Source organism: Carassius carassius, chromosome 39, assembly GCF_963082965.1.
Source record: "Carassius carassius chromosome 39, fCarCar2.1, whole genome shotgun sequence".
NCBI classification, from domain to species: domain Eukaryota; kingdom Metazoa; phylum Chordata; class Actinopteri; order Cypriniformes; family Cyprinidae; genus Carassius; species Carassius carassius.
In genome coordinates, this window is record NC_081793.1 from 19,932,945 (window position 1) to 19,945,819 (window position 12,875).

The 12,875-nt window shown below is 37.7% G+C and overlaps 1 protein-coding gene across 2 annotated transcripts in view; it reads left to right on the forward strand.

Moving 5' to 3' along the window:
• The first annotated feature begins 10,699 nt into the window (after positions 1 to 10,699).
• The window catches only part of LOC132121579 (coiled-coil domain-containing protein 186-like), a 29,707-nt gene continuing 27,531 nt past the window's right edge, over positions 10,700 to 12,875 (forward strand). The window contains exon 1 of one of the 2 annotated variants that reach the window (XM_059531106.1): positions 10,700 to 10,855. The gene's annotated coding sequence lies outside the window, so the exon portion shown is untranslated. The remainder of the gene's footprint in view (positions 10,856 to 12,875) is intronic. The other variant, XM_059531107.1, reaches the window with a different exon arrangement.

Genomic DNA, 12,875 nt, shown 5'->3' on the forward strand with positions numbered 1-12,875 from the left:
CTTCTTCATTGGAGTTTTACGGCAGTTGGCATCCGTAGTGTTGCACGCGAGGACCTTTTTTTTCTGCTTGTCACATTATTTAGGCTACTAAAAGAACGTAAACGTATATGCTAGGAAATATATTTAATCAGATTCTCGAATCAGATTTTTTTTTATAAATGTATAAAACCTGCACAGATATTGATAACATATAGACGAGAACAATAAAAAAGTTAGCCTACAGTAATAGATTAAGAGATTAAAATAAAACGTGTATATAAAAATGAAATTTAAAGTAAATGTTAAAGACAAAATAAGCAATTATACTAATGTTTCAATAAATTGATGCTATTCAGATTTGAACTGCACGAAAAAGGTTTCTTCTGACAATTTTAAATGCAATGACTGTAAAACTGTTTAACTGAAGCTTTATTTATGAGTTCTGGATGAAGCATCTGCAGATTCTTCAAGTATTCCAGTTCTGTCAGTCAACTTTTGTTTTAAGGAAAACTATAGGTTTTGTTTAGCTAGAAAAAAACTGCTATTTCACAGTGTGGCAGTGGTTGTAAAACAAATTAGGCAAGTAAACAGTTTTACTGTAGCTGTTATAAAGAAATCACAGAAATGACATGTTAATTCTGTGCTTATAGACCATTTGATACTATCAGAGGTCATGCCAATTTTGCTTCATTAATCAAAAATGAAGGTAAGTTTTACTCAGTTATTAGGTAAGGTAATTGTTTTAGGTGCATCAGAATTTATTTAATTGGATTCATTTCAGATATTTTAATTAAATTATCTAGTTGTCAAGTCACAAACCATTTATTTTAAAGACAATTTTAACTTTCACTTAAATTCACTAGATGGAGGACTCTATAAATTTCTAAAGAGATAATTCACATGTATAGAAAATTCAGTTCTTTTCTAATGTTGACATTAAAACATACAAATTATTTTATTCATTTGTCTCTCTCATTTCTCCAGTTGCTGTTAACTTCTCACATAGGATAGATTATTTATCTTTTGGAAATGATCAATCCTTGACGGCACAGAAAAAAAAATGCGCTCTCCTGCCCATAGAGAGTAAAAGAAAGCTCCTGCCTCGGTTGTTAAAAAATAGCCAATCAGCATCGAGTGTTCGCTTTCAGCGCTGAGGAGTGTTGAGAAAAGGAACATCATAGAGGAGGCTAGCCTCCCTTCTGGTAAATCAACCAATCATCACAGAGACGTAAATTACGTGCTTTTAGTTTGAACGTCTCTCGTAGCGGCTGGACTGATAATTAACCAAGTATTTATGATCTGTAGCGATATTGAATAGTGATGGGATTTATGGCTCTTTGAGGGGATCCGGATCTTCGCGATCCGTTCCTTTCAAAGAGCCGTTCAAAAGAACGGCTCTTTTGGCTCTTTTTAAATATTTAGTCAGTTTTAAGAAGCCAGCTTGGGGGCATCTCAGTTTATCCTGGAAATAATCACTGGGAGGAATGATGAGGTGAGATTTGTAGTCAAATAATTAAAACTCAGATATCACACACCAATATCTGAGTTTGAATTATTCTGAAATATTGATTATTACCTCATTTGTCATGTGTGGACTATATTCCATAGGGTTGCACAAATCCCTCTGCTTAGACAGTGACATCACTATTTTGGATTTACCTTTAGTACAAAGTGTGTGTGTGTGTGTAAAGCTACGTTGACTTATGTTATTCATACAATACCTACTCACGAATAAACATCAAAAAGAAAGCCGGCTGCAATGAATTTCTGTGCAAAACAGCTTTTACTACAAACACTTCCACACAAGAACATTGTTATCACACAAGAACATTTTGATAGAAAACTAAAAATATTTAAAGTAGATAAAATTCTAATAAATAAAATGGAAATGTCTACATACTACTGTAAACTTTGCAAATAGGACATCAGCCCCTTCAAGTCAATGAACAATAACAAAGTGGGCTGCAATGAATGTCTGTGACAGCTGACAATGACAGAGGCACGCAGGGTTTTTTTTCCACTGGAGTCCTACTCACGTGAAGGATGCGTGCACAACTAATAACTAATATCATCACGCTATAAAGGGTTGGCCTGCGCTGGGTGCGCCCCTCCCCCTACAACTGTTCTGTCTCGCGGAGGAGCTCATTTGTGTGCATCTGTGTGAAACACGCATAGGAAAAAAGAACGACAGAAAGAACGGCTCCCCTCCAGCCGCGACTCGGCTCCCATCGTTCATGTTTATGAGCCGTTCAAAAGAATCGGTTCGTTCGCGAACGTCACATCTCTAATATTGAATATTTGATCGCCAACAGCTGTCATTCAAAGAGTATAAACAAATTAAAAATAAAGGGAGCTAGAACTATCGGCTACAGAAGTAGGACTAATTAAATAGCACAACAGGCAGCTCTCTTTTACCACAAAGACTTTTAAGAAGGGTAAGTTAATGTATATTATCCTGCTGTATGTGTGTCGTTTTCTTTACGTTTTCTGACTAAAAGCCACCAAAAAGACATTTTAAAGTGGTTTAATAATAATAACAATCGGCGTGCCTCCTCTATTTTAAAACCCACGAGCCGCCACTGTACAAATGATATAGCCTAATTCAAATATAATTCAAATAATTAAGTGTGTATATAAGATACAGGAAGTGGCTTTTTATAAAAGTTTGTATGCAAATTTAACACTGCTTATATTTTAATATCTACTGAATGTAAAAAGTATATATTGAGTTTGAGCTTCTGATGTTGTTTAGTTTTTATGCTTTGTTTTATATCTGTTTTAGTTTAGTTTTAATTCATGTTGATTAACTCAGAAAAACCATGCAATTAATTGTGATTATCAACTGATTATAAATTGAAAGAATTATTTTACAAGTTTACAAATTTGACTGCAAAATGAATTAAAAACTTAAATTGATTAATATTATATGCTGTTCATCTCTCCAACTTACCTGTAAGACCTTGATCTTCTGCCAGGAACATCAGGCCAATCTGCTGCTGTCTAGAATCAGGTGGTTTGTCTTCGTCTGGCATCTCAGCTGAGACCTGTCCACTATGGGAGACCCTACCAGTAGTTGTGAAGTACCAGTGGCGTAGCTCTCAGCATCACTGATGCACACAAGCCCTCACAGCACGTCAAGCTGCAAACCGTGTGAGGGACCCTAACCTACTCTAACCAAACTGTTCAAATCAACTAACCACTCATAACTAACAACCGCATAACACATAACTAACAGCCATGTAGCAAAGCATGAAAAACACTTGGAGGAGGCCAGCAACCGCAAAACAACATCCCAACAACCGCACAGAGAACCTTGGCAGAACCATGTGAATGCATAAAAAACACTCAAAACTTCCTGAAAACCATATAGCAAAGTGTGAAAAAAACAACAGAATATGTGCTGAAAATTTACTCTACACATTATAAACTTACAAATGAAACTTATTCTACAAATAAACTGACTCTATAACTATATACAGTATTTACATACTTGGGCTCCATGTGACACTGTGATGACTCAGTGTCTGGGCTTCTTTCTTCTGGGCTCCTCAGGCAGGGGCTCTTCACTGATGTCCACGTGAATTTGAGGGGCGAAGCTTCTGTTGTTTGTGGAGAAGCTTTCCGTGATCAGGATGCGTCCATCAGGCTGTTCTGTCTCTACCAGTGAGGGGCAGTTGAGTGTCTTCCACAGACACTGCTTAATGTTCAGTCCCAGCTCAAGGCTGTAGGGATGGCGTCGACCACGGCGTGTCTTCATCACAGGCTCAGCCACAGAGTGGTAAATGTCCTGGTAGCCCTGTACGCTGCAGCCGTGAATGGAGACAGACTCTTCCTGCTGACACAGAGGTGTCCCTGAAGAGACTGATGCTGCTGGACGGATGTCAGGAAGGACAGCAGCATTCTTTAGGTAGCGCTCCTCCAGACCTCTGGGTCTTCGAGCTTTCGCAGAGACGCAGCTGTAAGAGTGGTCCAACCTGATTACATCTGCCAACTGTGATAGCTCACATGGGTCTCGAACGGAAGAGGCACCCTCCACTACAAAGCCCCTCAGGTGTGTGGGACGAGCCCTGGTTCTTCTTGTGCGATGCTGCTCCATGCTAATGAATCAAGAAAAACTTCACAAACACAACAAATTACTGAGACTCACCAAATTGTAGAGTTGTGAAGAGCTTGTAGCAGAGCTTGATCAGGATTCAAGGCTTCAGGAACAGTTGTGTTGATTTTCAAATATCAACTCAAGCTGCTGAACCAACATAGAATGTTGAGATTCATTTGAACGTAAACAACACTTGATGTCATCAATAAGTCAATTAGAGCACCATGAGCTCTATGTTACATGTACTATATGCTTCTCTATTACCATTATCATCCTCATTTACAGTTTAAATACATATTCCTCATCTATTTATGTATATAGTGCTGTCTGTTAAGGCCAGAATCACTATAGGAGCTGCTCTGTGTTAGTGGTTCATGAATGAATCTGTGTGCTGGATGAATCTTTTATGTGAACAAATCATTATTGTATTGAATCATATCTTCAGTTCACCGAAGTTTCTTCCTTTTGAAGTGCACAGCTGTTGTGATGGCTTTTCTTGGCTCCACAGAGCGACTATAGCACAAGCCGGCAGAACTTGAGTGGTCCGTCAAGGAGCATTTCATTGGTTGTGGATTTACTAAACAAATCTGTGGGGAGTCTGAATGAATCATATTTATGAATGAATATAAATATGCACATATTGTTATTCACATTAGTATTTCTTTATTATCCTTGTTAATAACGCTGGTGTAGAGTCGTGCTTGTTGTTTGTCATTTCTCAGATCACAAATGCAGACATGGTTTTGTTAACGTGGCGTGTTGCAACAGAACGCCTAAAAACACAGTATAAGTCACAATAACCCGGAATTATGTCCCCACTGGACGCAACAAATGACTCGTATGTAATGGGTTTTATTGTTTTTATCTTGTCGCGCCGATGTTCTGACCAGGACACGGCATCACAGTATAGTAAGCAGTGTAACATTTCCGTCACAGCTTGAGCTATTCAGCCAATCATAAAGCACTGGATAGCTGGCCAATCAGAGCACACCTCGCTTTTCAGAGCGATGAGCTTTGTAAAAAATGACGCGTTTCAGAAAGGCAGGGCATAGAGGAGAAACAATCATGTACAGTATGTGGAAAAAATAATGTGTTTTTTAAACCTTAAACCTCATAAACACATTTCATTACACCAAATACCGAAATAATGTTCTTTTTAGCAAGATCATACGACCCCTTTAAAGACAATTTTAATTAACTCGTTATGTAACTCAGATATTCACTAGATGGAGGACTCTAAATTTTAAAATAAATAAATAAATTGTATATATAATTCACATTTAAAGGAAATTCTGTTATTTTCTATTGTTGACATTAATGTATGCAAATTCTTACATTAATTTGTCTCTCTCATTTCTCCAGTTGCTCTTAACTTCACACATCTGATAGATTATTTATCTTTTGAGAACTATGTTCCTGGACACATCAATCCCCTTGATGGCACAGAAAAAAATTATATTAGAGCTTAAGTATTTTTTTGTTTTATATATATATATATATATATATATATATATATATATATATATATATATGTGTGTGTGTGTGTGTGTGTGTGTGTTACATTTGTCCAGCATAACCCACAGGAAAATATGCAAATTATGTATGAATGAATTATGTTGAAATGTAGAATAAGTCGAGAATTCCTGTATCTACATGAAATACAGCTACCAACACTTTTTTTTTCTCAGAAAATATGCTGTTTCAGTATTTTATCAAAGTTGTCCTCACTAAGCTGCACACATCAGGTGTTTCAGTGAACATGTATCAGTTTTCTGTTACAGAACGGGTTGGTTCTAGAGTTTTTGTGCCCCTTACATGCATCTGTACATGCGTGTGTGAAAGTGTGTGTTGTGGATGTTCATGTTGTCTGTCATATAGGAGCGGGTTGTAAGCAATAAGAAAGGCAGTCATATTGTATCTGGGACATTTATTAAATGAATGCTGAGGGTGTAAATTTACAAAGTAAATATAAAAGTAAATCATTTACAGTATGATTACATTGTTTATGGGATACATTTAAAATATTATTAAACATATTATCAAGGTTATGAAATGCATTATCAGAGTGTTGTTAGCAAATCATAGCCAAACATGGCTTCATAGGCTTTTCTTGTCCTGTGCTTCTTAACACAGGTCTGCTTCACAGATTGATTGGGTATTTTTTTGACATTATCTGCTGTCGCTTTAGACTTGGAGCAGATCAATCCATGGAGGTGTGGTGAAAATAATAATGTGTTAATCTGCTTGAGTTTTGTGTTTTTCTGGGTTCTCCCTGATTAGGACCGCCTGGAACATTTTACATGTATTTTTTAGCATTTATATAAAGCGACAAATGAGAAGCATTAATAAGTCATGGATGGTAGCCTATAAACAGATTATTGAATTCACAGTACTAATTACATATGCCATTTGCAATGTGTTATTGTTCTTTCCATAATTCTTTTTAACAAATAGTTTTTTTTTTTTTTTTTTACAAATTTATTTGATTCACCTACAGACGGATTTAACATACTGTAAAATTGTAATTATTAAAATTATGAAGATATTTCATATTTAGAAATTAATATTTAGTGTATTTAGTTAATATACAAACAGTGGCGGCTCGCTGGAGGCACAGCTTCCCCAATATTTCAAGGGTGAAAACGTTAATAGGACATTTTAATGTTAATAAAATTCACAATTCATTTCAGTTAATGTCTCAGAATGGATATATTTGTGTTTGTAATGTCACAGTTGTTTGAAATTACATGATGTTTGTTTCAAGTGATAGGACAGGTAAGGGAATTTATATTATCTTGCTGCATGTGTGTCGTTTTCTTTAAGTTTTCTGACTAAAAGCCACCAAAAAGCCATTTTAAAGTGGTTTACCAAATAAGAGTAATAATCGACAGGGATACCCAGACCAATACAATTACTCTGCCTCCTCTATTTTAAAACCCACGAGCCGCCACTGTTTACAAATGATATAATTAAAATAAAATTCTAACTAATTAGTGTGTATATAAGATACAGGAAATTTCTTTTTTGGAATGGTAAAACAAATCTATGAGTATATACATTTGCAAACACATTTAACACTGCTTATATTTTTATATCTACTGAATGTAAAAGTATATATTGAAGGATAGTTTGAGCTTCTGATGTTGTTGTTTTTTTTTTTTTGCTCCGTTTTATCTCTGTTTTAGTTTAGTTTTCATTCATGTTGATTAATTTTGAAAAGCCATGCAATTAATTGTGGTTATATATTTATAATCAACTTATTATAAATTGAAACAATTATTTTACAAGTTTACAAATTTGACTGCAAAATTAATTAAAAACTTAAATTGATTAATATTATATGACATTTCTCCAAATTACCTGTAAGACCATGATCTTCTGCCAGGAACATCAGGCCAATCTGCTGCTGTCCAGAATCAGGTGGTTTGTCTTCGTCTGGCATCTCAGCTGAGACCTGTCCACTATGGGAGACCCTACCAGTAGTTGTGAAGTACCAGTGGCGTAGCTCTCAGCATCACTGATGCACACAAGCCCTCACAGCACGTCAAGCTGCAAACCGTGTGAGGGACCCTAACCTACTCTAACCAAACTGTTCAAATCAACTAACCACTCATAACTAACAACCGCATAACACATAACTAACAGCCATGTAGCAAAGCATGAAAAACACTTGGAGGAGGCCAGCAACCGCAAAACAACATCCCAACAACCGCACAGAGAACCTTGGCAGAACCATGTGAATGCATAAAAAACACTCAAAACTTCCTGAAAACCATATAGCAAAGTGTGAAAAAAACAACAGAATATGTGCTGAAAATTTACTCTACACATTATAAACTTACAAATGAAACTTATTCTACAAGTAAACTGACTCTATAACTATATACAGTATTTACATACTTGGGCTCCATGTGACACTGTGATGACTCAGTGTCTGGGCTTCTTTCTTCTGGGCTCCTCAGGCAGGGGCTCTTCACTGATGTCCACGTGAATTTGAGGGGCGAAGCTTCTGTTGTTTGTGGAGAAGCTTTCCGTGATCAGGATGCGTCCATCAGGCTGTTCTGTCTCTACCAGTGAGGGGCAGTTGAGTGTCTTCCACAGACACTGCTTAATGTTCAGTCCCAGCTCAAGGCTGTAGGGATGGCGTCGACCACGGCGTGTCTTCATCACAGGCTCAGCCACAGAGTGGTAAATGTCCTGGTAGCCCTGTACGCTGCAGCCGTGAATGGAGACAGACTCTTCCTGCTGACACAGAGGTATCCCTGAAGAGACTGATGCTGCTGGACGGATGTCAGGAAGGACAGCAGCATTCTTTAGGTAGCGCTCCTCCAGACCTCTGGGTCTTCGAGCTTTCGCAGAGACGCAGCTGTAAGAGTGGTCCAACCTGATTACATCTGCCAACTGTGATAGCTCACATGGGTCTGGAACGGAAGAGACACCCTCCACTACAAAGCCCCTCAGGTGTGTGGGACGAGCCCTGGTTCTTCTTGTGCGACGCTGCTCCATGCTAATGAATCAAGAAAAACTTCACAAACTCAACAAATTACTGAGACTCACCAAATTGTAGAGTTGTGAAGAGCTTGTAGCAGAGCTTGATCAGGATTCAAGGCTTCAGGAACAGTTGTGTTGATTTTCAAATATCAACTCAAGCTGCTGAACCGACATAGAATGTTGAGATTCATTTGAACGTAAACAACACTTGATGTCATCAATAAGTCAATTAGAGCAGCATGAGCTCTATATGTACTACAGTATATGCTTCTCTATTACCATTATCATCCTCATTTACAGTTTTATATGAATCTGTGTGTTGAATGAATCTTTTAAGTGAATGATATCATTCTTTCACTGAATAATACCTTTTATTTACTGAACTGAACAGTTATCAATCATTAATGCCATTTGATTTGTCAGATGGTTTAGATTTTCCTCTCATTAAAAATAATAATTTCTTACATTTATAAAGCGCTTTTCTAGGCACTCAAAGCGCTTTACATTGTCAGGGGGTATCTCCTCATCTTCCACCAGTGTGCAGCATCCACCTGGATGATGCGACGGCAGCCATATTGAGCCAGAACGCCCACCAGCTTACTGGTGGAGAGAAGACAGAGTGATGAAGCCAATCAGTTGGATATGGGGATTGTTAGGAGGCCATAATGGTCAGAGGCCACTGGGCGAATTAAGCCAGGATGCCGAGGTCACACCTCTACTCTTTTCGAAAGACATCCTGGGATTTTTAATGACCACAGAGAGTCAGGACCTCGGTTTAACATCTCATTGTATAGTGTCCACGTCAATACGCAGGGGCAATAGGACCCACACAGACCACAGGGTGAGCACCCCCTGCTGGCCTCACTAGCACCTCTTCCTGCAGCAACCTAGTTTCCCAGTAGGTTTCCCATCCAGGTACTGACCAGGCTCAGCCCTGCTTAGCTTCAGTGGGCAACCGGTCTTGGGCTCCAGGGTGATATGGCTGCCGGCAAATTAAAAATAAATCAATAAATAATATTGTATTTATTTATTTTAAGGAGTGAAATTGTAAAAACGGGAAATGACTAGTTTGTATGGGTCCTCTTGGAGGTGACATCTGTATGTACTGTATGTAAGAATGAGGAGGCTCCTGCTGGAGGATTCGATAAGAATGAATAGTGACTAGTGCTCATAACTGTTGTAATGATCAACTTATTCTTGAATTACTTTGTAAACATGTTTGAAAATGAGAAGGCACGAGAAGCTGACTACAGCAGAGCAGGACATGGAAAGAAAGAAAGAAAGAAAGAAAGAAAGAAAGAAAGAAAGAAAGAAAGAAAACTTTAAAGCTGGCGGGGAATGAGTAAAGTCCCTGATATTCCTCCTTTCCTTACCTGTAATGTAAAGCATTCTGCAATGGACTGGCTCTCCATCCAGGGTGTTTTTGTCCCTATGGGCTGAGACACTGGGATCTTCTCCAGAATCCCTGCAACCCTATAGGACTTAACCTTACAAAGTGATTCGGTAAATGAGTGGATGCTATGGTTTCACTGAATAATATGGCAGTAAAGCTGTAGTGTTTTCTGGGTTTTTTACTGCACATCAGTTCAAGTCTGCATCCACATATTAGCTAGTTAACAACTCATAATATTTCATAATATTGTCTATTGCTACAATTTAGCCTGTTTATCAATCTGACATTTTTTAGTTTTTGTTGCAATTAATAAGATTTTAGAAATGCCGATTTTATTTTCCATATTTTTATAGAAAATATACATTCAACATCTTGCTCAATGTTGTCCTCCAAATACAAATTTAGTCAATGTATATACAGTATAAATATATATTAATCGACAAAACAGAAATACAGTAAGCCTAGAAGAGGCAACAGCCCTTAAAGTGAACCATGCACAACGTCCAGGTAATTGATGTAATGACCGTTTGGTTTGTTAGATGATACATATATTTTCGCCATTAGGCTACATTTCTTACCAATATTTGAACACGTCTTCGGGTTAAATTAATCTTTATTATTACATGTGGTTTTACTCACACACACATACAAAAAAAAAAAATTGTACAGGTGTATTGTGCCGGTTTGGCTCCCTCTGTCGGCGGTGTTTGATCCTGCATTGATGTGTAACTTGCTGCTGCTGTCTCGGTCTCGGGAGTCGCTATTATTGTATCAATGCGTTCAGGGGCCATATTGTTGATGTGTCACCTCGGGAGGAGATCACTCACACGGTCTTGACTCTCACTATTTATCACGGCAGCTGGTGTATGGCATTTTAAATGGATTTAACATAACCGGTAAGACACAGATTTAAACTAAAATATCCAGATCTCAATAACAAGAGCGACTGTTTATTTAATTAGCATGAAAGCTAAGTCAGTGGATGAACTCAATGGCAGCTGGCTGATTCACAATTACTGTCAGTGTTATACACTTACAATTTATAGAATTTTTAAATGCACTCTTATAGATCGTGACACCAATCTAAATGCCTTGTTAGAATCGATTGTGGCTGTTAAAACACATCTGATCGGCTTGTGAATGTTATCAAGTGCTAGATCAACAGCACACCGTTTTTTGTATATGTATTTTTTGTATTCTTAAGCATTTCAGTAATTGACCGTTCTGTATTGACCTTATCTGTTTAAATTTGAGTGGACAAAGCAGGTGATTTCTCATAAACATGCAAAATGTGGTATACTTGGACAGGTTAGCCAAAAAGCTAAAGCTAACCGCACCTGTGTGGGAACAGCAGTTTGTCACCGAACTTATCGACTCAAAATGAGTAATACAATTTTCGTTATAGCTCTTATTTGCTGTTATCCCTCTTGTAGTGCTGTTTACAAATAAACTAACGCGTGTGGTGCGTAAAAAGGTGGCAGTGCTGGGTTTCGTGGGCTGAGCACTGTCCAACCTCCCCATAGAGAATTACAGAAGAAATATACTAACATTATGTGTGAGACGAAACTGACAGATCAAATACAGATAAGAAAGGGTGGAAAGGAAGTTAACCTGGCCAGGAAATCAGGAAATCATGTGATGTTTTCAAAAAACAAAATGTGTGCCTAAAAGTGTAGAGGTTTATCATCCATTTAACAGCTTTTTGAAGTTTTTCAGAAGTGTCAGTGAGTGAGAAATTCTTTTCAGTTGGGTGATAGATGACACTACGTAAAACTGACATCTTAAAGACGTCACATACACACATATATACAAATAATTGTATTTATATGTATTGTATAAACATTTTTTGGTGTATAAATAGAATTCATGCAAACAAAAAGGGATATACTGCATTTCCCACCTGTAAAAACATTCACACACTTAAAGGGGTTTAGAAGTAAAAATGAAAGAGAAAAATTACATTTTAATCTCCTATACAAAACTCGTTTTTTTTTCTTCTTCTTCTTAAAGAGAAAGAGAAAATAACCTGCAACACAAGGATTAAAAATTGTGGGCTCAAGGCGCTCAGACCAAGGTCCATTCTTGCACAATGGTTAACCCTCACAATAAGCTCCTAAAATAGGCCTGGTCTATATTGTAACAATCATCCTGATAGTATTCATAACACATTCTTGATTTTCCTGCTGAAGGGCTTCTGCCCCAGTTTCATTCATTCTGTGTGAATCACACAGTGTCTTTTTCCTCAGTGCCAAACAGCATTTGTGTGCTTCCGTGTCATCTATAGTCATTTAGCTGGGAATCCAGTTATCCGCTGAATGCTAATACAATGACGTGTTAGGCAAGTAGGGTTTGAAAGGGGTAGGGCCACCTTAGTTTCACAAAACTGGCATCACAAAACTGCCTCCAGGTGGAAGGAGAGCCATGTCCCACACCTCAGTCATGGAAATGGGTGGGCTTGGACAGTTATTACATGCTCTAATAATGCCAGTGACCCAACAGCAAGTGTGAGACACAAACATTGTACACAGCATCCTTATTTCCTGGTGCCATATAAATGTTTAGCTTTATTTGACCTGGTGATTATGGAATATTGCCTTTCATGCAGTGTGTAATGTAGCTGTATGTGAATGTAAATAATCTGCAAAGTTGCAAAGCCAAAAGTCCATGATAAATAAAGTTTTTATCTCTCAAAAGAGAGAATCGACTCCGAACAGCCTAAACGAGTTATCAGTAATTCTAATCCCACTTCATGGTGTAACACATTTGCATAATGGCTGCCTATTTTCTTCATTGGCTGGCCGTAAACAAGTTGACCCACTTTGAACACTGTAGCTTGTTTGTGTGGTTAGCATCATGTTGAAAAATGACTGTGTCCTATGGAGTGAAAATAAATTTATTTTATTTTCACTTCCAAAA